Source organism: Lactuca serriola, chromosome 9 (assembly GCF_051521515.1).
Source record: "Lactuca serriola cultivar US96UC23 chromosome 9, Lser_US96UC23_V15, whole genome shotgun sequence".
Lineage (NCBI taxonomy): Eukaryota > Viridiplantae > Streptophyta > Magnoliopsida > Asterales > Asteraceae > Lactuca > Lactuca serriola.
Genome location: NC_136416.1, coordinates 210724506 through 210747059, shown reverse-complemented (window position 1 = coordinate 210747059; position 22554 = coordinate 210724506). Strand labels below are relative to the sequence as shown.

At 37.3% G+C, this 22554-nt stretch overlaps 1 long non-coding RNA gene across 1 annotated transcript; it reads left to right on the top strand.

The window, feature by feature from the left end:
- Positions 1 to 18578: 18578 nt before the first annotated feature.
- Positions 18579 to 20388, top strand: LOC145074191 (uncharacterized). The gene is made up of 5 exons (XR_013691738.1): positions 18579 to 18889; positions 18979 to 19143; positions 19226 to 19266; positions 19378 to 19869; positions 20121 to 20388. It is a non-coding gene; the product is annotated as an uncharacterized LOC145074191 (long non-coding RNA).
- The last annotated feature ends 2166 nt before the right edge of the window (positions 20389 to 22554 follow it).

The following is a 22554-nucleotide window of genomic DNA, read 5'->3' as shown; positions in this document are numbered from 1 at the left end:
CATAAAAAGAACGTCCAAATCTGACTTCGTATGAGGAAGTTGTGATTTATCTAAGTTACAGATATAACAGTAGACAGCTAAAAACTCGAAATAGAGATCGAGAGACTTTTAGCCGACACAATCTAAATGAGAATCGAAGGGCTCAACAATACTAGCGCAACGGTAAAAAGTCTGACGAAAACGGACGTCGGATGAAGAAGTTATGGAACTTTAACGGACTTTTCCTGTCCCGACCTATTAAAAATATAATATTAAAAATAAATTCAAAACTAGCCGACAGAGTCTAAACGAAAGTTGTAGATCGTAGTCTCACCTTCGCGTGGATATAAAGAACGTCGAAAACAGAGTTTGTATGAGGTAGATATGAATTTTTGAAGTTTACTAATTAATTAAAATATAAATTTAATTAAAACCCGGTATTATCCAAAGAGTGAGTCAGCGGTCCGATCCTTCGTACGCCCAGCGTACTCGGATGCTAGGCTCCGGTCCGTCCACGTCGCTCCGATGTTTCGACCGAGGATGCGATCATGCATGAAGCATGAGTACGTAGCGCGTACTCTCGTACGCCCCGCGTACGCGAGGCTTCCAGACCCTATAAAAGGGATGCGAGGGTGCCGACCAATTTTGCTCATTTCCTTCCTTTCTCACGCCGAAGCTCTGCGTTTCAACCCTCGGAGCCATCCCAAAGTCCCAGTTTTCATATCCAAGTATGGAATGAAGTTTTACGCTCCCGAGATTCCCGAGATTCCCGAGAATCTCGAGAGATCCGCTTTCTTGAGTAGAAGTTCTTCTCGGTTTTCGTCTCGCTTTCTTCAATCAATCAAGTGATTTCATACCCCTATAATCAACACTTTTAAATGTTTTATAAATGTTTTATATGCTTTTAAGGGGGGGGGGGGGGGGGAATACAAGTAAAACACACGATGATTACCATATGTTATATAAAGTTTCATTATACACTTTTTATCAACGGAATCACATGTGATTTATAACTATTATAAGGAAGCTTTCATATGCAAAATGTATCACGATAACATCATATCTTTTGAAATGAAAAGTGTTGTTATTATTGTATAAATCAAACACACTGCTTATACTGTATATATAGGTGTCCATCTTAGGCACTACAAAAATTATACCTTTCATAACAAGCGAGCATTTCACTAGGGATTATTATACAAACGAGACACACTTTTACAAAACTATAATAAGTATAGTTTTGTGAGAACATCACAAACTTTTATATACTAGAAATACTATTGCAAGGAGATACATTCATATACAAGAATAAACGAATATTTTCATAGATACTTCAAATAGTTTTCACAAACGTTTTTACATGTTGAAACACTTTTAGAAACTGTCTTACAAACTGTAGGTTTCCTTTTGAGTCTGTTATATTTGTGTTTTCAAACAAAGATTTTCTCACACTTAAACTGTATTGTCAAACGGTCTTTCTAACCGATTTATAAACTAACATCAAGTCAGAAATTCCTATTTATTAAACTTTTCAAAAGTTCTACAAAACTTCTTTTATGCTTTTATATTATAAATTGCATGCCTCTATAGGTATAGTTATATAAGAAATGTTTAAAATACTTAGGAAGGCTATCCACCTTGTTTCCTTTTCCTCGATTTGGATGTGGTCTGGTGGGATATCGGGTACTCTTCCGAAGGTCGTTTAAATATTAGTTATATATCATGTGTACATATATGGTCATAAATGTTCCATCAGTTAATTCAGTTCCGATACTCTTGGGTAATAAGGGTGTATAAACCTACTTGGACACTCATCAATTACATTCTAGTAAACTATTATAGGAATAGTTTAGAGTATACAAAACATTATCTCTATTACAAGAAATTACACCAGAGTCAGTTCATTCATGAGTCTAGACTACATGCTATATGAAAGGATACTCTTACAGAGATTCCGCTTACATGATTACGATTACATAGATACGCTTAGCTGAGTACATTTACATAGATCATATATGACGAGTTACTACTACATATGATATGTGTAGATACTGTTATATAGATCACCTTCTTATCTTTACCTTGTGATGCAATCACACAATCGACGAGATGAATTGGACTTTATATCCTAGTACCAAAGGATACCTTGAGGGACTAACCATTCCTATAGCCACTGTTAGCTACAGAGGATGATGACATATCAACGGATGTCTACGGTTGATCAGTTTATGGTGAGTTTCCACACCATGCGTATCTTTACTTAAGGGACTAACTATTCCTAAACCCAGCTGTTAGCAACAGAGGTAAATGCACATCTACGGATGTCTACGGTTGATCAGTTTACGGCGAGTTTCCACGCCGTGTGTATCTTAGTACCAAAGGATACAACATAAGTTATTATATTATTACTTTTAGAGTTTTATAATAATAGTTAAACAGGGAAAAACCGTCACATTTTCAAGAGATGCGTACTTTCAAAACAGTCAGGTCTTAGTAAAAGACTACTTTCAAAACATTCGGGTCTTGGTAGAAGACTACTTTTATACTAGTAGGAAATATGAGATTTTCTAGAGTTTTCATACTTATACTAAATGTTTCATCAATCATTCACCAGTCTTTCATATCAACTAATCAAAGCAATGACATTAAATACTTATGAACTCACCAGCTTAAATGCTGACCTACACTTTCAAAATAACTTGTATTCTCAGGTTACAAATAGACAGGTGCCGATGCAAGGTTTATAGAAGACGGAGCAGTCAAGACTCGTCTTTTATTTTGATCAGTTATTATGTTGTCTTGTACTATGAAAGAAAACACTTGTAACTAAAATTATACTATTAATGCAATGGATGATGTTGTTGCTTATTTACTACTTTACATTTGTTGTGATACATACATGACGTCCTCCGCCCCAGAACGTTTCCGCCGTTCTCGGTTTTGGGGTGTGACAGATTGGTATCAGAGCATTGTTTATAGTGAATTGAGTATATCAACCCATAAAAGATATACTAACTATAAATACAATGGGATTAAAAATAATCTGGTTTAGAGTTTATACTTTAAATAATAAAATATTTAAGTAAGTATACATGCCTGCATTCATACTAAAATTAGTGTCACTAGGACAGTACAAAAGAATTACGATTGTTGGGCAACACAAGTGGGCTTAGAGACATATGGTCAAAACTAGGAAGATATAGCCTGATCACCTATATTATCCGAGGGTTGACTAGCATGTGCCTAAGTTTAATTGGGTGGTTGCAACAATGCTAAAATCTTACCAACCCTACCACAATGAGAGCAATAGAACATAACATTAAAATTAAAATACTATAGGAGTATTTGGTGTTATTATAAGTAATTTATACTTGAGAACTAAAACGGAATCTTCATCACTAAGTTGATAATTGCTAAGTGGATACACTAAGGCTATATGTAATTAGGATGTTATAGACTTAGAATCTGTGAAAATTTTACTTCACCCCTATTCTGTGTGAATACGGAGTTAAGGTCACTTATTCGAAGGTCTATCCTGTTAAATTACACATAGCTGGTATGCACTTCACAAATAGCGATGTAACTAATGAAGGTTTTCTAAATAATTATCTAGATAGTTCGTCTAATAATTATTCTCTTACCCTTAAATTCTCTCATAGAAAACATAGCTAGACTCCATCCCCACGGCAACCAATATCTTCTGAACGAAGTCATAGCTGGCTGGTTTGGAGAAGAACCAGAGAATGATCATCCTATCCCTTTGAATGATCATCATGATGAAAACCTTTCAGACGATGCTAATTCCGAACCAGAGGTTGAGAACCTACCCCGAGCAACTCCCATTCCAATTCCTAACCCTCGTCCGACTTTTCATGACCCGACGCCTGAGTCGGTGGAATGCTTGGAAACATGGAGCCAAGGACAAGATCAACCCATGCCAGTTATTGGCGACTGAAACTTTTACGACCTGAGCAATGGGGGCTCAGCACGCAAAATCTTGCCAATCTTGGTCCGCAGAGTGGCCCGAAATGAGATTCAAGGCAGGACAGCCCTACATCAGATTGTCGAAGTTGTCGCCGATGCAAGAATGCATACCCTCCGCACCATTCATCTAGAAGATGCTCACGAGAGATCAGAGAGAAACCATGAGAACCTACTGCAAGCACTAGCTGAAAAACCCGAGCCAAAGTCATAGAGCTCCAAGTACGCCAGAGAGTGTACGAGAGATACCTGCTTGATATGGAATGTCAACTAACCGAACTAAGGGTTCACCATGAGGGTGACTGTCGCCAGTAAGAGATACCTTACTTCCTTCTTTGTTTTAAAGAACCGTGTTCCTGTCTATGTTCTGTGTAGTACTTTCTATGTGACTACCTTGTACTATAAGTACTTTTGGTTAGGTCTTTATGATGTCAAGAACTATCTCCTATGGATATGATGTAAGGCCTTTTACAAGGTCATTTTCCCAAACTTTTACGTCAGGAATATCAAAGGTTTTGACAGTCGGCTAACTTCTGTGTCATTTTTTATTCAAGTACTCTTATCATACTTTCATTGGAATCTATCTGAATCATGCTTTAGTCAAGTCATTTGACCATAGTAATTTAACTCCGGAAACATTTCCAAGTCTCTTTTAATGGTCGGATCATGTTATTCACCAACCAACGATACCTCAGCTTGAACGACAAGCGTCTTGAGACCATTCTATGAACTTACTTCCACTCATTCTAGGACTACATCCTAGGGATTTAGGTCAACCCTTCATAAACACACTTCCACTCAGTGCTAGGACTGCATCATAGGGATGTAGGTCAAACTTCTGCAAACATACTTCCAATCTGTACTAGGACTGCATCATAGGGATGCAGGTCAAACTTTCGAGAACATAATTTTACTCTTTAATTGAACAATCGAAGTACACCTAGGGTCAACCAGAATCACTCACAAATTTATTTTCTCTCCGTGAAACAGAATCATGTCGTCATCCAGAAACGATCAGCCGAGCACCGAAACCCCTATCCTCCATATCAACGCCGCTACATTACTAGCTGCAGTAGCAGCTGCTGTGACAACTTTCCTTACACACATCAACTCAGGCAACACAATCAAGGCTGAAAAAGGAACCGTGAGTTCCGATGGTAGTACCAAACCAGGAAACCAACAAATGGCAACAGTCATGGAATTGCGAAGCCTAAAGACCAAAAGGAAGAGACGATATCGTAAAGTCCTAAGGAATTGTAAGAGAGCCCAAAGACTTGCCATGCCACAGCCACCAGTGGCAACTCCGGCATAACGCTTTAGGAAAAAATTTCCAAGGTGGAGTAATGAGGAAGGCACTCGTGTTCGCATAACACTGGCTAAGCACCGCAATCCCGTCACCAATGCAAGTACTAGCCAGTCATGCCACCAATACGGTGAAATAGGGCACTTCAAAAAGGATTGCCCTATAGCAAAGAACTCTGGCGCAGATAGGAAGATTCTCAGGATCACAGCTTCAGGAGAGCCTACTCCGGAACCCTCGTTAATGTAACGTAGACGTGTCATTGTAACAGACTTATAAACCATTCAAAACTAGTGCAACCAGAGTCTTATCTTTTGCGGGATCCCGTCAGTATAGGGATGCTCGTGCTGCGTATACTTGCCTTTCGAAGCATACCTTATTCGCAACAATAGTCTTGTAGAAGTCTAAAGTACCGTAACTCTGTTGATGGTTGCACGGGTGTGTTTTTTCTGTAAACATCTTTTGTTCAAATCTAATGTCTTTAAGTTTCCTTATGATTCCGACATTATCATACCACTTGATTCAATTCTATCCTCACAAAAGCAGCTTCTTACGTACATCTCTTCCTCCGAAATCATCTTTCTAGCAAAAACCGTCATTCCAGAACAACAAAGTACTCGTACATAGAGCACCTCATGTTTCTCATCCTTTTTGGAGAAAAACTCAGCAAACCGCCCCGAAGTATCACTCGTGCAGTACGTCAAGTTCAATCCAAAGACCCACAGTTTCAAGCTTATTTATATAGGACTCGTATACCCGAGACTGTGATTGGTGAACCTGGTATGGGTTCTACTATGAACTTCAGGACGGAGACTGCCCAAGACTATGAGTGATCATGCTACCATGCGAATAAACTTAGAAGCCCAACACATGCCCTTTCTGTCGATTGGGATGAGAAAGTCAAATAGAACAAAAGTACCTATCCTTTTTCCTTAATTCATGAGTAATCATACTTCATTTTAGATCTTCACAACATCTAATCAACCACAAGTTCTGACTTCATAATCAGTATGAATTGGTTTTGTTCTTATACAAGAGGAAAGGTCACTGCCTATACCTTGAGATAGCTTAAGACGCAGGAAGTTAACTATACAACACATAATCTTGAGTCAGGGGCAGCGGTAATTGCTTGGAAGATCTGGAGGCACTACTTGTAGGATACAAGATATACTATTCTCACAATCAACAAAAATATTCAACATACGTTCGACCAAGAAGAGTTTTCATGCCAGTGAAGTCAAACGAAAGAAGCAAAGTCGTGTACCGACAGTGAAGGGTTCGCTGGAATGCCAAGCGAGGAACCGAGTTCACTTAAGAACACGAGAAGCAAATAAAACTTCTATCCGTAGCATGTTTATCAATTCTGTTTAAACTCTAATTTCGGGACGAAATTCCCTCTAACGGGGGGATGATGTGACAACCCGATATTTCAAGACAATATGATGGAACACAAGTCAAATTTAGGTCAAAATTTAACTTTCCTAAACTCTTATTTGGGTTAAATAAAGTAGTAGGAATCGTATCAAGGTTTTCATACATATAAAGAACCTAAAAATCCGAGTTATAACGAAGAAGTTATGACCAACCGAAGATTCTCGGCAAAACCGGCAATACTGATAGATGTAAAATGCGAAGTTTCAATACAATAGTTTTTAGCCTTAGGTATCTAAATAAAAGTTTTTGATATCATTAAACCGTAAACGTGCATAAAAAGAACGTCCAAATCTGACTTCATATGAGGAAGTTGTGATTTATCTAAGTTACAGATATAACAGTAGACAGCTAAAAACTCGAAATAGAGATCGAGAGACTTTTAGCCGACACAATCTAAATGAGAATCAAAGGTGATGAGATTTGAAATCGAGTTTAAGATCAATTCACGTAAGAATTAAGAAAGAAGAAAAACGATGAACACTCGAGTAAATATAATCTTTGTTCAACTCATATTATGCTTTTGATTTTACAGAGTACAAAGGATTTTTCTGTAAAAGAATGAGGGAAAAGTCTCTCAACTCACTTAGTACAGACCCCTATTTATAGGAGAACAAAAGCATAACAAAATACTAAGGACTAGACATTAAGACTATTCATTATAATGCCTTAGTAAAAATAACATTACATCCGAAGACACTACTTACGAAGACTAAAGATCCTTCGTAACAACCTAACTAACACTTCGACATATTACAACATTTATACCCTTACAATCTCCCCCTTTGGAATAAAGGTCGAAGTCTTCATGAAGTTAGTAGTTGAACAGCATACATCAGCACTCTTCGGATTTCCATGTACCAAGAGATAACTTTCTTTATCTCCTTCTTGTCTCCTTCTGAGTTCTTCTTGAAATGATTCATACGAACACTTAAGTTTGTATATTGTGAATTTGTGTATCTCTCCACTTCAGAAGTTTGAAACAAGAATCTTTTAGCTCTTCCAGCTTTATCTTTTCCAGCAAAGATAATCCCCAATGGCTTTAAACATATTTCACCATCTTCGTACTTTTTCAACTCAACCTGCTTCTTCGTAGGTGCCATTGGTGCAGTTATGTCGAAGCCTTTAACAGTAGCAAGTTCGACATCAGTTTGGGCTAAGCACTCAAAATAATTCTCCAAGAATATTTTTATGTGCCTACACCCAAGACTAAAAACATCTGGATCTGTTTCTTGGAGAAAAGAGAATGACTTGTCTTTAAGTATCAGAGCAACATTGATGAGATCATAAGTGTTCATCAACGGAAAGTCCGCCACAGTAAACTCTTGTAACTTTCCACTTGCTCTTGCCACAATATATTTCAGATTTTGAAACTTCCCTTCGAAAATGACATCCCTTTTTATGGATATCACCTTTTTGATCTTCTCCAAGAACCAAACTTCTTCTTGAGCCTTTGCTAACACGGCGTGAAATCGTATCTTCATCTTCTTTCCCTCTTCGATATCCATAGACTTTGTCTCAGCCTTGAACTGAGGCATAACGAACATCATTTCGTTGATAGGAAAATCAAGTTGACCATAATCAGTATTTGTTACCACAAAGCTCTTCTTCGGAATCTTTTGAAAACAATACATGTGATCGAACATCACCTTGGATTCTATTGTTTCGTAATTCTATATTTTCGAAGGATCACCCTTGTCAACATTCGAACCTTCCAGAGCTCTTTGTCGCATTATACTTTCAACATGCCTCATTCTTTCAACCTCAGCTGCCACCTCAGCTTTCTTCTCTTTGTTAGACTTCTCAACCAAGACCCCTTTTCCCTTGTCTTTAACATTCGAAGGAGCTACATTCTTTGACGAAGAAACATCATTCTGTTTCTCAATTACAATACCTTTTGCAATAGGTCTTGAAATTGGAATAGTTGTAGTCACAGTCGAAATGACTGGAGCAGCTGAAACAATTGTTGGCTTAACAACAACTTTCGAAGGATACACCTTTCCTACTACCTTCGTATCTTCAGTTGTCTTCTCATGTTCCCCAGCCTTTGCTTGACCAACCTTTTCTCCCCCTTGCACCCCTGTGACAGCAGGCGGGGCATCTGATACGTTTGGCAAAAGGCTTGAAATACAAAGTAAAGGAGCAAGGTGTTTGTGTAGGATGGCTTCGAAATGTATGAATTTCTGAGAAAGAAATTCTTGAGAAATAATTGGAGAGGAAGATTTCGAAGATATTTCTTGGAGTTCTTTCAACAGTTTCACCAACTCTCCAAAATGTTGTTCTTCTTTGGGTGAAAGAGAGATCATCTGAGGATTGACTTGTTCGAACATCTTAACACACTGAACGACCGCATCACAAATAATGTCGATCTTCTGATGTGCTGATTCATACCCTTGTTGAATATGCTGAACCTCTTTCGTCATTTCTTCACGAAGTTCACGAATCTGCATATTAACATCTTCTCAAACCTTCTTAACTTCTTGTACGAAGAGCACATGACGCTCCTTCGTAACAGTCTTCAAATCCTTCACCTCCTTCAGAAAGTAAGACCTTAGAGAATTTAGTCGATTCTCTGTAGAACTATCATTCTGATCAGTCTTTTCAAGAATTCGGCTTTCAGAATCACGGATTAATCCTGATGCCTTTGAAATAACCCTTCCTTCCATTTCCTTCATTATGGAATCAACTTCCATGATAGTGATTCCAGCACCTCCCATATCCGCTTGAGATTGCAAGATAGAATTCAATTTTGAATTCAAAATCTTGAACTGCTTCATCGTCATCAGCATATGGTTAGGGAAATCTTCTTCAGCTTTATCAAAAGAAAGAGCTTCGAATGTTCCTCCAAATCCTTCGTTATCAGTTTCCTCATCAACAACCATGGTTTCAGCAACAGGTGAGGATGGATTGGGTGGATCAGTTGATTGTGTTGAGAAGATAGTGGTGAAAGGTTGATCCATAATAGATTGAAATGTTGGAGAATCAGTTGTGGATGTAACCTGAGGTAAAGATGTTGGTTCAATTAGCTTTACATCAGCAGGCTTCGAAATTTCAGTAGACTGAAGGATCTCTACTTCTCTAGGAATTTCATCTTCGGGAGTCTCAGGAACTTGATCCACTTCTTCGATACGTTGGGTTTTCTTTAAAAATTTCGCCATATCTTCAGCTCTTCGTTTCTTAGAAGATGGAGACACCGGAGCTGGAATTTCTCGAAGTGTGACCCCTTGATGAGTAACCTATGTTTTCTTCACCTACTGAGATTTTCTCTTGATTTTTATTCTTCGAAAAACACCCGTCTTCGAAGGAATTGTCTCTTTTGATGGAGACGCTTCGATTACTGGTGTATCAGCCACTGATGTTAATATAGGAGACACCTCTTCGACAGTACCAGATGTAGCTATCGGTTCTTGAATCTTTGGTTCTGCTTTCACCCCTTTTTCCGAAGACTCACCCTCTGTCTTCTTTGATTTCTTCGACTTCTTCTTTTATTCATGTTGTAACATGCCAGTAACAACGGTTGTGTCAATAGTTTGCTCAACAATACTAGCGCAACGGTAAAAAGTCTGACGAAAACGGACGTCGGATGAAGAAGTTATGGAACTTTAACGGACTTTTCCTGTCCCGACCTATTAAAAATAAATTCAAAACTAGCCGACGGAGTCTAAACGAAAGTTGTAGATCGTAGTCTCACCTTCACGTGGATATAAAGAACGTCGAAAACGGAGTTCGTATGAGGAAGATATGAATTTTTGAAGTTTACTAATTAATTAAAATATAAATTTAATTAAAACCCGGTATTATCCGAAGAGTGAGTCAGCGGTCCGATCCTTTGTACGCCCCAGTGTACTCGGATGCTAGGCTCCGGTCCGTCCACGTCGCTCTGATGTTTCGACCGAGGATGCGCTCATGCATGACGCATGAGTACGCAGCGCGTACTCTCGTACGCCCCGCGTACGCGAGGCTTCCAGACCCTATAAAAGGGATGCGAGGGTGCCGGCCAATTTTGCTCATTTCCTTCCTTTCTCACGCCGAAGCTCTGCGTTTCAACTCTCGGAGCCATCCCAAAGTCCCGGTTTTCATATCCAAGTATGGAATGAAGTTTTACGCTCCCGAGATTCCCAAGATTCCCGAGAATCTCGAGAGATCCGCTTTCTCGAGTAGAAGTTCTTCTCGGTTTTCGTCTCGCTTTCTTCAATCAATCAAGTGAGTTCATACCCTTATAATCAACACTTTTAAATGTTTTATAAATGTTTTTATATGCTTTTAAGGGGGGGAATACAAGTAAAACACACGATGATTACCGTATGTTATATAAAGTTTCATTATACACTTTTTATCAACGGAAAAACATTTGATTTATAACTATTATAAGGAAGCTTTCATATGCAAAATGTATCACGATAACATCATATCTTTTGAAATGAAAAGTGTTGTTATTATTGTATAAATCAAACTCACTGCTTATACTGTATATATAGGTGTCCATCTTAGGCACTACAAAAGTTATACCTTTCATAACAAGTGAGCATTTCACTAGGGATTATTATACAAATGAGACACACTTTTACAAAACTATAATAAGTATAGTTTTGTGAGAACATCACGAACTTTTATATACTAGAAATACTATTGCAAAGAGATACATTCATATACAAGAATAAACGAATATTTTCATAGATACTTCAAATAGTTTTCACAAACGTTTTTACATGTTGAAACACTTTTAGAAACTGTCTTACAAACTGTAGGTTTCCTTTTGAGTTTGTTATTAAACTTCTTTTATTAAATCAATGTGCAACAGTTCAAGTGCTTCCACTATCTTAGTATTGATGTGTGTAGGGTGGCTTTTTCTGCTCTGTTTACCCATCTCACATGCTGCACATAAATGCTCCTTTTCGAATTTGAGAAGTGGAAGGCCTCGAACGTGATCACCAATTACTAATTTGTTAATGTCTTTGAAATTCAGGTGTGATAGACGTCGATGCCATAACCAGCTTTCATCGGTGTTTGCCTTTGACAGCAGACAGATAGTTGGTGTCCCTCGAATTGGGTTAAGATTCAGAGGGTACATCTCTCATTTTCGTGCAGATTTCAGCAATACCTTCTTGGATTGTTTTTCCACTATCTCAGACCCTTCATCATCAAATGATACCATCAAACCCATGCCAACAACTAATTGTGACACGGTGATGAGATTGTGTTGCAATCCTTCTACATAAGCCACCTTTCTGATCGAGAAGTCTCCATTAGTTATCATGTCGTATCCTTTGATTGTTCCATAGGAATTATTTCCAAACTTCACAGACCCACCATCTTTCAGGGACCGAAACTCTCTTAGCTCCTCCTTTCTTCCTGTCATGTGACGCGAGCAGCCACTGTCTATATATCATTCGTCGTCAAACTGCTTGTCATTGATTACCTGCAAATTCAAGCAGATTTAGGAACCCAAAGTTTCTTGGGTCCTGGTGAGCTTTTCACAGAGAAAGGAATAACTGCAGAAACATTAACTAAAAAGGTACGTTTAATGAGAGTGGTTTTATCTTTTCTTTTAATGGTATACACCTTGATTTTTGTTTTATCTTCTTTAAATTTTAGTGTATCAATTGGGGTTGTTTTTTATTGTTTAGGATTTTTCATTTGATTCCTAGGTTTAGTAGAGGATTTCTTATTTTCCTTCTCAGAATCTAAAATCGGCTTTCCATTTCCTTTGATGTTCTTTAAAGATTTTTTTTAGCTTGGGATTTAGAGGAGCCATTACTAGGATTGGGACCGAATCTGGATTGTGAGCCGAATCTAGGTTGAGGACCGAATCTAGGTTGAGGACCGAATCTAGCTTGTGGACCGAACCTAGGTTGAGGACCAAAAGTGGGTTCAGGACCGAGACATGACATTCGGTTCTGGGATTTGGAATAGTAGGAATTTGGACTGAAATTTTCCTTCAACTTTTCCTTTCCTTTGTCCATGGATCCTTTCCTGAAAGGCTCATAGTTGGGATTTTGAGAATTCCAATGCTTTTTCCTTTCATTCAGATTCGTGGCATATCTCTGATTTCTCAAGCGTTTCTATTCAACTAGTTCCATCTGAGATTTGTGAATGTTGAAGCTGGACTTTGGTTTCTCCTTCTGAGTTGCAGTTGTGTTTCCTTTCTTTTTAGATTCTGTACTCTTCTTAGTTTGAGCTTTCTGTTCTTCCCTTTTGATTGGAACATCAGGTTCAACTACTGGTTCCTCAGGGACATCTTTCGTTCCACTTGTGCTTGGAATATCGAAACTGGAGGGTTTATTGATGGGCTCTGGTATGTATCTACCTTTGACTCTCCATGTGGTTTTATCAAATAGTCCCATAGTTTTGTCTGCATTGTCAATAGGAGCAGACCAGAAATAATCTTCACATCCTTCAGCGTTATCTTCGTCAACTAAGATTCTTAATTCTGCCGTTTGCCTTTATGTGACCCCAGTCACAGCATAAACTTGATTTGGCACGGTCTGAACCTTTTGATAGACTACGACCTTTTCCTTGAGTTTTGGTTTCTGTTCTTTTGACAGACGGGCAAACTCAACGGAGTTTTCTGATATAAGGGGTTTTTTATTCTCGGTTTCATGGTTCATAAACTTCGAGCAATCAACTTCATCTTCTACGGAGATTTCACTCATCTCACTTTCCGTATCAAATTCAGATGAATTATCTAAGTTTATTTTATTATCTTGAACAATTTTGGCATTTGACAGATCAAATGTTTGTATAGTTTCAGTTTTAATCTTTTGCCTATCATTTTCATCTAAGATATTTTTCAACATACTCTTATGTTCTTTAGAATCAATGAAGGTTTCTATCTTATCCAAACCTAGCCTATATGAACTTGATGTCTCTTCAGAGGACACCTCTGATTCACATTCTGCTATAACTTCATCTTCCTTAAATTCGAGAAAGGGCAAAATCATTTTATGAATTTTCTTGCCAATTTCACAGTTTAAATGTAATTGAGCAATGTTAGTATAAAGACGTTTCGCAATTAAACAGAAAACATTTCTTTGTTTTAATAACTTTAAATTGTCTCTTTGCAAATAAATACATTCATCCCTAGTTCTAACTAACTCTGCTTCCTTCTGCTCAATCCACATTCTTCTTTCCTCACTTTTTGAAGACACCCTGTCGAGTTGGTCAGTTAGGTTAGAATTTGCTAAGCGGGTTTGCATGAGGCTACTACTAAGGTTAGAATATTTAAAGTTTAATTCATTTAATTCTTCTTGATATTCAGTTTTTGAGATTTTAAGAGACTCAAGAATAGAATGTACCTTTTTGATCAATCGATCGCAGTCGTTGATCTTCTCACTCACCGGCTTGGCTGCAAAGCACTTGTTATCTGTCAGGTTCGGTTCCGCATTTGCACTTTCGGTTGATGGACCAGCAATGACGATAAAGCATTTTCCACCCGAACCATCATTCTTCGCCACATATGCCTTTCCATGAGTGGGCCTTCTTACCTCCTCGTCTTCTGATTCGGTTGACCAAACTTCTACGCCTCCGAACTCATCTTCCCTTGCATTCTCCTGTACTATTAAGGCATTCATCGAGCTGTTGGATGCCTTTTTCTTCTTTACTTCTTCTAATTTTCGCATGTAATAAGCCTCATCATCTTCACCCTCTCTTTTCTCAGCCATTTTTCTCAACATGCAATCTTTGGCAAAATGGTTCTTGCCATGACAATAGTTGCAGTCGTATCCAGAGTCTCCTGCAAGCTTGCTCTCCTTTTTCTCTTCATCCTTTTGAGATGAGACTTTCGGTTCATCCTTCATCTTTTCAGAACTATAACTTCCCTGCCAGTTTCGGTTCTTGCTGACGGGAAATTTTCTCCTTGCAAATTTCTTTGGATTTGTGACCATCAAGGCATACTCCTCACTTGTAAGGTCGCATTCTGACATGTCTGTCTCTTCTTCTTCTTCTGTAGTATTTTTCCTTTTGAAACAAGAGCCAACGATCCCACACCAGAGATCACTTTTGCTTCCTTGGTAACAACGCTTTCATGAGACTTTAATATTCCTACTAGTTTCGCCAGCGAGTACGATTTGAACTGTTCATGCGCCTTCACAGTGGAAACCATAGCCATCCATTCTGGTCTTAGTCCGTTCATGAACGTTACTTTCTGCTCGATCAGTTTTCTTTCTATCCCATGCTTGATCATCTTACTGAGGAGATGATTGAATCTATCAAAGGTCTGTACAAGCTTCTCTTCAAGTTTCTATTCGAAAACTCCAAATTCTGACAGCAACAGAGTTTGAATGGAGTGTTCTAGGTCTTCATCAGTTGAGTAAAGTTCCTTCAACCTATCCCAGATCTCTTTAGCAGTTGTGCATGAACCTACTAGACGAAAGGTATTAGATTGCAAAGTGAATCTTATCATTCGCATGGCTTTAACGTTACACAAAAGTTTGTCCTTCTCATCCTGGGGCATCTTCTCAACATCCGTCACCAGCTTGTTGTAATCCGTTTGCGTCTTAACAGTCGTGTTAGTTCCCGAATGCACAAACGGTCCACGAGTAATAGCTTCCCAGATGAGATAGCCATTGTCTTCAGATCCAACTACGTAATCTTCAAAGTGATGAGCCTATACTTCGTAGTCTTGAGTATAGAGTATGGGTACTCTGGTTGTTGATCCGATGCTGTTTGAGATGTTTATGGGGTTTGTATGCGAATCATCGTGAGACATGGTGAGCTGCTAGAATCAAACCTATAAACTTGAGTTTAGGGTTTTATCAAAAACAGAGTTGTTGTCGATATTAAGACGACGACTCTATTTATACGATAAAAGCGGAAACCCTAAAGTATTATGAATACATAAGTAATGTGTATTGATCACACAATCTCCTGTTCTGATACCAATTGATAGAACAAAGTTCTTTTAGGATCGTATGATTCTAAGCAGGATATTAAATAAGAACGTAATAAAGAACACACGAATAGCACTGAATATGTCGTATGATTAATGTGATAACACCTCAGAAGAGCTCGATAAAGAACTTCAATCTGTAGAGGTGTTTTTAGGGTTACAAGAATCTACGTAATTAATCATCGTTATCAATATACGCATACATGCATGCATATATATACTATAACCATACTAGCTAATCTAGATAACAATGAAACTAATCTAGATAGACACGGATGGACAGGCCCAATCCGGATACAAAATATAGACGGCCCAAGACGCAACACAACTGGACTCAACAAGCATAAACAAAAATCGGTCTTTTCTGGCCGTGAAAATGAGGATGTCACAGTCTCACGGTCTCACAAAAGTAGAATGGTCTCAAATGAACCTGAACATATATATATATATATATATATATATATATATATATATATATATATACACACACACACGTATTTATTTAAGATATATATTCATTTAATGATAGTCCCGCATGTATCTTTTTTTTTTTTTTTATTCTGACTTAAATGACATGGGTTAGATTCCAAATTACAAGTTATCATCTTTCATAATAAATTAGATTTCGTTGTAAGGGGTTTACATTTTCATTACCTTCGTGTCAAAGTTTGGTATCTAATCATACATGTTTCGATTAAAAATAATTTCCAAAAGAAACTATTTGCACTCGTTACTTGGCGCGGGTAAACGTCTAATATATATATATATATATATATATATATATATATATATATATATATATATATATATATATATATATATATATATATATATAGGAGTAGGATCAAATGAGAAACGCAAGAACAGATCTGAACCATTTAAATACTTAGATCTAAGGTTATTATTAAATGGACTATTTATGAAAAATTCTAAAACTAATGGTATTAAAGTGTAACTTTAAAATGATCAGAAGGGCATAATAGGACTTGCAACTTTATCTATTTCCTATAATTTCTCACCCTCTCACCTATTTCCTCTCATCTTTCTCCTATTCCACCGTCTCTCTTGTCACTCTCTCTCTAGAGTTTTATAACAAATCCGCCTCCATCATAAAACTCACGTCATCATCGATCTGGGCATCACCCAGTATTACACCATCATAGACCCAAAAATCACAGACCCAAAAATCGAATCTATACAACTCTTCTTTCTCTTCGATCGACACCACACACAAGAAAAAATCACAGGTAATGGTATTAATTATAAAACTCGAAATTGGACCTCTTCTTTTCTTTAATCGATCGTACCCTTCTTAAATTCTCTTCTTTCTTTCTTGAAATTGATCACATGTTCTGTTATATAGAGTGTAATAACAAGCCACTAGTTGACTTTTGGTGCTTGACTGATCACTAAAAAGGAAAAATAAAGGCAGAAGATTTTTGGCCCGGTGGTTCAGTGATGGCAGACCCTTACCATCGAACAAAAAAAGGAACGAAAAAAGAAAGCGATCGAACAACCGCAGTCAATAAATAAATACGAAGGCAAAAGGAAATCGGGTCTGTTGGCTGCTGATCTTTCGTCGAGAGATTCGTGATGTGGGAGGCGTCTCCGGGGTCGACGAGACCGAAGAACGAAGACGTGAAGAAGCATCGAAGGTTCAATCGTTCTCATCCGGCTGTGAGGTGCGAAGGAAGGAGGTAATACCCTCGACGTTTGGCCAGACCGAAGAAGAGAGAGGGAGAGACAGAAACAGGTGGATGGGGTAATCGATTTCCTGCGAGTCCCCTTTTGGGTCTATTCTTCGTCGCCGGTAGTAGCGAACTAGAGAAAAATCAAGCAGCAACAGTCGCAACGAAGAGGGGGGCTGTTTGGCTTGCTATTGTTCGATTCTCATTTGGAGACTAACAAGGATTTCCTTGTATTAGATAAAGTTAATGATAATGTTTATCATGTGTGAATAGTAGTGTATTCATTTGCGAATTGTAGTGTATTTATTTGTGAATAACAGTGCATTCATGTGTGAATAACAGTGAATGAATAGCAGTGCATTCATGTGTGAATAGTAGTGTATTCATTTGTGAATAACAGTGAATGAATGTATTTATTTATAATTAGAGGTATTCATTTAATCAATTCTGAATAACAGGGTACTTATTTCTTAATAGCATTGTATTCATTTGTGAATAACAGTGTAAACATGTGTTAATGAGTATATTTATTTATGATTAGATGTATTCTTTTAAAGAAGAAATGATAATTTTTACACTCTTTTTATTTTCAATTGATTAAAAAAAGAAATTGGATTACTTGTAAATTGATGTATATTTATTTGTGATTGGAGTAGTATCAGGTTTTTTGAAAAAAAAAATCATTTATGAATACAAATGTACTAATTTGGTGTTCGATTTCTATTCATTTTTTTAGCACACACAAAAAAAAAAAAGAAAAAAAACGTGAAATAGGAGAAAAAAATTATTTTTTGTAAGAATTTTTTTCAGTTTTAAAATAAACTTTGGTAAAAATGATTTTTATATTCCGTTAATAAGAAAAATAAAAAATTGAATATTTATTTCTTTTTTGGTAGCTGATCCTAAATTTAAGGGAATTTGATTGAATTTTAGTTTATTTTAATTTAATTAAAATATACAATTACTAGTATGCCCTTATATATTGATTGGTCCAGAATTGTTCTCGCGTTCTCAACCTTTTAGATGTTCTCATTTGATCTCTCCCTCTATATATATATATATATATATATATATATATATATATATATATATATATATATATATATATATATATATATATATATATAAAAGGTCCTACTATTTCCATAAATAATAAACAGATTGAATATAATAATCATATATTTTTAAAACAGGTCTCTAAACATAAATTACAACTAAAAACAAATAAAATAATATTAAATTTTAAACTTCTTATCATACGTACCCTTTTACCTGACTTTTTCTCTATGACTTTTTACATTTGAATCGTCCCTTAATCTGCGATTTTGTTGATAGAACACTTAACAAACATCATAAAATTGCCGCATATATATGTCAACCTGTAAATCGTCAATATATAGGGAGAAAACCTAAAAACACAATCATCGGCATCACCGAATGGCCTGCCCAAACCACCGCCACTCCATCGGACCACCATCTCACCACAATATCTCCACCAATGCACAACAAAGAACCCTGGCCTAAAGCTCATCGCTGCACACCTACTGCAAGAGGCCGAACTCCATCTGGGGTTGATTTTAGGTTTGGAATGTCCCTCTCTGATCTGTTTTGGGCAAGGAATAGGTAATCTATGTTTATTGTTGCCTCCTTTCTCACGCAGGAAATCCCTAACGGATCACCGGTAACGACTATGTGTTTGTTTGTGTATACAGGCCTAAGTCTCGACTGTCTCCTCATTTCAATCTATATCCAGGCAAAAGGAATCGAATCTTGGCTATCACTTCTCAATGCGACGAAAGTTTGATAGTTTTGCTTGATATTTGTTACGGTTCGACGACGATGGATTGAGCTCACAGGCAAAAATTTGATCGGTTCAGGTATCCATGCTTTGTAGCTTCTATCTAGAATTTCTATTCAAGAAATATGACGTACGTTTCATGGTTTTGGTTGTTGTTATAGATATAGGAGAAGCCATCAAAGAGCCAGGGGTGATTGTGAACGTAAGTATAAATTTAAGTGGTGAATACATGAATCAATTTATGCTTTTTAGTGATTTAATGGGTTTAAGAACCTTGGATTTGTTATTATTAATTTTTTTTGGCAAATTACAGATCATGCACTCCAGTTGTTCGACATATTGCCTTCAATAATGTTTGGTCAAGTATGGTGAAATTTTCAGATAAAGTGGATGAAGTGGTTATAAGTCAAGAGATCTTAGAGCCGATCTGTATATGTCTCACGAACATGAAGAACTACGATCCTTTTACTACTTCTGAATCCGAATCTTTGAAATCTCCCTTTCAGATTTGTATGCAACATTGGTGATTTTGATTTTTATGTTATCAATTATTCATGTAAGGGATCTGATATATATGATAATCTTTCTTCATTATTGTTGCATTTGCTATGAGTGAACTTAAAATTAGTAATAATGGCTAATTTATTTATAAATTTTTTTTAATATGTATAATCGGGAATGGAGGGAGAAGAGCATACTATAACCAGCCCAAGCAAAAGTCAATGTAACTCAGGAATGATGTTAGTCACAAGCAATTTGGCATGCTGATGTTTAACAGATCACACATCATGTTTGTATCTTAGATGTGAGTCACCTTAAATTTAATAGAGTTTTTGTTTCAGTTTTTTCATTTAATGAACACGAAGGATCTTATTTTATGAAGAGAGTAAAGACAAAGCATAAACAAATAGACTTTATTTATCCTTTTGTGTATAAAAATATGATTTTTTGTTATTTATAATGCATTGTATCAAATATACAGATATAAGATAAATGTTTTTTTTTCAATATCTAATCTAATAATAGCTTGCATGGTTCTTGACAATAATCTTGTAGGGGCGGAAGAGTTAGAACTGCTTTGTGACGAAGTGCAATTTTTGCAGAAAAATGCTGGTTTTTGACGTAATTATTTTTGGTAACATTCACCATTTGTAATCTACCTTTTTCACATACTATACTATTACTTGAGATCTTATTAACTTATACACTTAATATGTTTATGTTGTAATTATTTGTACTGTAGAAAAAAACTTGATTAACAAGAATGATGTGTTCATAAGTGTTCCTGTAGGTTGAATATTTTGGTGGTGTTTTGAAGAAAAATAAGAGATTTGTTGTCTTTGATACTTTTTATTTTACTAATTATTTTTGGCAAAATTTACCATTCGTGATCTACCTTTATAGTATTTTTATTGTTTCAAAATCATAAATATTAAGTGTTAATGGTTTCTTGAATTTGTAATAAATATAATATGATAATATTAAAGAACGAAATATTACAAAAGCCAGTGAATGATGTTTTACATAAAAGCAATTAATATGAATAGTTAAAGAAAAAAAACGCTAGCACTTAGGTTCACTATTTTCCAAAGAAAATTAATCACCGTTATGTAACTCTTTGCACACAAGATTAATCACCGAAATGAAATTATTCCCTCGTGCCAAAATTCAAGAAAAATATTGAATTTAAGGGTGTGTTTATTTGCGGAAAAATGGGCTGTTTTCCGGAAAAATTTTCCAAGAAAAATGAGAATTTTGAAAACGCATTTAGTTCGTCTATTTTTCTAAATTTTTTACGGAAAATGAAAATTTTCCGTTTTCTAAAATTACAAAGAAGTTGGAAATTTTTGGAAAACTGATAATCATTGTTTTCCATATTTTTCTAATTCCAAATTTTTTTCTAAAATATAAACACACACCCCATCCACCTCTACTTACCCCCACCTTAACACCCTCACCCCCCCCCCTCCACACACACACACACTGACACATACATACATACCAACCCACTCATACACCAACCCACAAGCACACACACACACACATATACCCACCACAAACACACACACACACATACATACCCACCAACCCACCCACACACATACAAACACACCGACACACATACCCACCAACCCACCCACACACATACAAACACACTCACACACATACCCACCCATACCCCCACAAACACACAAACCCACACCTACCCCCACCCCCATCCACCCAACACCACCACCACAATCACCGACCTACCATCACCATCACCACCACCACCACCACTAACCCGTCACTAGCACCACCACCACCACCGTCGCCGCCATCACCACCACTGACACAATTTCTGCCGCCACCACCATCGCCTGTAATCATCACCACCGTCGCCGACCCGCTACCGTCACCGCCCCCACCCACACCCTACCACCGCTACCGTTTTCTAAAAACGAAACCGATAGAAAAATATGCATCTAATGTAGCACCTGGTTCCTAGTACGTATTCCTTGTAATTAATATTTCTTAAATAATGCATTTTGCCTTGGACTCGGCGAGTTGAAGGACCAACTCGCCGAGTAGAAGCGGGACGAGATGCGGGGTCTAAGCTTTGGACTCAGCGAGTTTGTTCCCGAACTCGGCAAGTAGGCTTTTTTTGGGCAAAAACCCTAACCCGGGTGTTTGCACCCTGTTTAAACACTCTAACTCGGCCTCCCTTGTCCTTAACACTTCCAGAGAAGCTGTAGAGCGAAACCCTAGCCCCTATTTGTCCTTGTGAGTGATTTTGGCCATGTGAATGAAGTTTGAAGCTTAAGAGAAGAAGAAGGAGGTGGAAGAGTGCAAGGAGGGGAAGTAGATCCGACATCTACCCCGCAAGAGGCTTCCATTCAGGTAGAAAAGTCCCTACCTTGATCACTAGTTCATTAGATCCCCTTTTGTCCCTAATTGGTAGTTTTCAAGCCCTAAAACACCAAACTCCATGTGTTGTGCTCTATGATCCGAAATACTTCAGATCTAGACCTTATGGACGTATTGGAAGTATAAAGTCTCTGTGGCTGAAGTGATTGAGGTCCCTATTAAGTGTTTGGCCTCATAAAGAGCTTGGATTTGCCTTTTGGAACTTATAGGGCCATGAATGCACCTAAAGTTTGCAACTTTACATGATAAGCATGCCCTAGGAACATAGATCTATGGTTTGGAAGCGTTGCATGTCTCAGATTTGGTCTGTATGGTAAGTGGGTCGAAGGGACTCGGTGTCACACCCCAAAACCGGAACGGCGGAAACGTTCTGGGGTGGATGACGTCATGTCAAGTATCACAACACATGCATTATAGTAATCAAAGTACAACAAAACATTGTATTAATAGAATAATTTTACATGGTTACATTACAAGGTATCAAAGTAATACAAGTAATAGAATAAATACAACATGGTACTAAGCTATCTTCACCAACAACTCCGGGGATGTACCTGTCTAATGCTAACCTGAGAATACAAGT